Here is a 3,375-nt window from a genome sequence, read left to right on the forward strand (position 1 = left end):
AAGAAACATTTGTTAAATATTCACTTTCGTTCTGTATAGAACACCTCTTTACCAAAAAAAAAACTAATCATGATGGTTATAACATTATTACAAAAAATTGTACAATGAAATCAAAAGTAAGAATTATTATTTTTTATTTAGTTATGTTTTTATTAAAAAAAGTAAACAAACCAGGTGTTTTTTTAAAAAATCAAAAATAAATTGAAATCAATTCAAACCAACAAGTTTAATTTAATTTGGTTATTGTAGAACAAAAACTAGTTTTTTTTTATTTGGCTCGTTTTTTTTTTCTGATTTGACTTGGTTTTTTTTATTTGACTTGGTTTTTTGATTTAAATTCGATTCGGTTCAGTTTTTTCAGTTCAGGCTTATTAAACCAAACTGTTCAGGTTTTAAAAAATTCTAAGTGGTTTAATCAATTTTTTTCATAGTTGGATTTTTTTAATTATTTTTTTTATTTTTTTAGTTTAATTGTTTTTTAATATTTTTACTTATCTTTAAATTCAAAAAATATCGCACACGTCATCATAGTAACAATTTAAAAAAACAAATCAAGCAAAATACAATGAAATGAGCATTTTATTATGTTTATATTGAATCAATTAATATAATTTAATTAAAACTTTATAATAAAACTCTCATTATTTTATTTCCACGTTACAATATAAAAAAAAATTAAAGTACTGGGTCTTGCTGAGCGTGACCCAGCATTGATTTGTCATGTTGAGGGCAGAACCCAACATCGTTTAAGGAATTTTGCTGGTTGCAGGACCCAACACCATGTAGTGGCAATAGAACCGAACAACCTAGCAATGCTTGTTAACTAAAAAAAAAAAAAACCTCTCACAAGTACTATAATGTTGTTTGTAGTATAAATACAAAGCAATAAATTTATATACACAGTAAATATACAATATTTTCCCCCCACTTTTTAAATAAGATATAGAATAATAAATATGGATAGGGTTAGCACATAGAACAACCACGTTACACCTCGAAGATGGAATGGACCACCGACAGTCGCACTGCTACAGTTGCATGGTACCAGCCGCCCTCGGTAACAGTGTATTAGTCAAAACCTTATCCTTGGTCTCTTGTCAGCGTAAGCATTCAACATAGATGGCTTCTTTAATAATAAAAAAAGGGATAGATGATCGATTTTTCTACAAAAATATCATGGTTCGGTAAAGATTTTGGGATGACAACACAAGTTAAAAAAAATATTTATAAAATAACATAATTTTATATTTTAGAATATTTTTTAATTCATAATTGTTATTTAGAATAATAATGGCATTTCAAAACATATTTATTTAATAATTTTTTAAAATTAATTAACCTATACAAAAATCAATTAAAACTTTTATAAAATTTAAAGGTTAGAATAAAATATTCAAAGTACAAAATTTTTAATTAAAGCTTGTGTTTAAGTACTATTCTTAATAACAATCGTATTCAAACTATATTATTTTATTAATATTTTTTAATATTACGAAACTCTAAAATATCTAAGACGACATCTATAAAAAAGAAATGAGGGGAAGGGGGTCACAAAGCAAACATAGAGAGAGAGAGAGAGAGAGATTGAGCTAAGGACAATGATGAGGAAAATATTGGTTGCTGTGTTGATTGTGAGCATGGTCGCTTCTCATTTTGAGAACGTAGCGTCTGATGCTTCTGATTGCAATGACGCATGTACCACCGGCTGCGTTCAATCAAACACAAGACTTATGCGCCGCTGTGAGATCAAATGCGGGATAAGATGCGGTCCAAATTCTGCAGCCGAAGATCACACAGGTTAAAGAACTTGGGAGTCTCAAAGATGAACGCTACCTGGAATCTATTTATGGAATAATTTGCAGCAACTCTTTTGACTGTTTTTATTTTCTGTCAATTTTCAGTGTTGATAGTCTCTGTATTAGAAATAATAAGGGAAGGGAAGGGGGGATTAGTGCGCTATCAAATCTCAATTTGAATAAAGAAAGGGGAGAATCACATTTGAAACTTCAGTTGCTGTAAGAAATTTTTTTGCCTTTTGTTCTTGAAACTTGATGATGATCATTTTAGACACAGAAAAACATAGATTCATCTATCAAAGCCATAAGGCACCAGTAAAGTACCTCTGCAATCTGCATCGTGGAACAAGCGATTAAAGGAAATCATGATAAACGAAGAGGAAGAGGAAGAGGAGAGAGGCCATATTGTCATCTTCTGGAACGAAGAAGTTCCTCAGAATCCTAAAAACATCAAACAGCAAATAACCTCCATAAATAAAATGGATTTTTAATGGAGGGGACATTTTTATTAGCCAGTTAAACTCGGGCTGGCCACTAATGCGTGCACAACACAAGAACATTAATGTCTGCCATCTCAGATCTGCGAGTTGAAGAAGAACAAGGAACATCGTATTGTGAGCAACAGAGAACATGAGATGGATGATTCATAAAGAAATTTGTTAAAAACCACAGCAAACAGAAAAAAGGCGCAGCGATTAGATCCGTGGGTAATGAATGGATGGGGATCAATTTGACTGAAACAATACATATAAACTGTACACAATTTAAATGCAGATTACTCTGTTTTACCAGGGCTCGAAGCAAAAAGAGGACAGAGCGTTTTCCTCGGCACAAAAACACCTTCGAACAAAATAGGACCAGATCTGTACCACATCGGAAAAGAACGAAGAAGCAAGAAATTGACCGAGGAGCAAGGAGCATCACGACCTTACTTGAACTGGATCTGTTCTGTATGATCGCTTATCTGAAAATCCGTAATCACTGAGGAGACAGGAACCGAAGCCTGGTTGAGGAACCATAACCCGTCTGATTATAGCGTGAGTAATGGCTAGGTGACAGTCGTAGATCATCATGGCCGCAGAGGATCATTTCCTAGCTAGTTAAACCGGTCTGGAATGATCAAGCGGTTGTCTGACAGGTTCTATATTTTTGAAAAATCACTACGTTGTAAAAAATATACATGTTTTTTTTTATCTAGCATATATGGCCATCAAGCAACTATTTTATCAAAAAACAAAGAAATGATACTGACAAAGGCTATGCATATAAGTTAAGTTGATGCCCCCTCCCTCCATCTTCCCCGGCCTTAACAAATCTTATTATCGTAAAATCCATGGCAACCTGATTTTATTAATCTATTTTACTACAGGGGACTATGTGTTATCGTAAAATCTAGCATCAGCCTAAAATTTAATTTTATTTATCTTTTAGAGTTTCTTAAGAAATTTTATAATAGCCTCTTCCTCCGAGTGCTTTAATTAATAAAAATGTTGGAATTTTGATTTTATAAAATTCATATACTTTATCATTTAAGTTGAATCAAGATGATTTTTCATCTTAAGTCAAATTAACTAACAAA

At 31.9% G+C, this 3,375-nt stretch overlaps 1 long non-coding RNA gene across 1 annotated transcript; it reads right to left on the reverse strand.

Moving 5' to 3' along the window:
* Window positions 1-1,997: 1,997 nt before the first annotated feature.
* Window positions 1,998-3,030, reverse strand: LOC105119948 (uncharacterized). The gene is made up of 2 exons (XR_841219.1): window positions 2,586-3,030; window positions 1,998-2,376 (listed from the first exon to the last, which is right to left on the reverse strand). It is a non-coding gene; the product is annotated as an uncharacterized LOC105119948 (long non-coding RNA).
* Between the last annotated feature and the right edge of the window lie 345 nt (window positions 3,031-3,375).

Source organism: Populus euphratica, unplaced genomic scaffold (assembly GCF_000495115.2).
Source record: "Populus euphratica unplaced genomic scaffold, PopEup_1.0 scaffold4252.1, whole genome shotgun sequence".
NCBI classification, from domain to species: Eukaryota; Viridiplantae; Streptophyta; class Magnoliopsida; order Malpighiales; family Salicaceae; genus Populus; species Populus euphratica.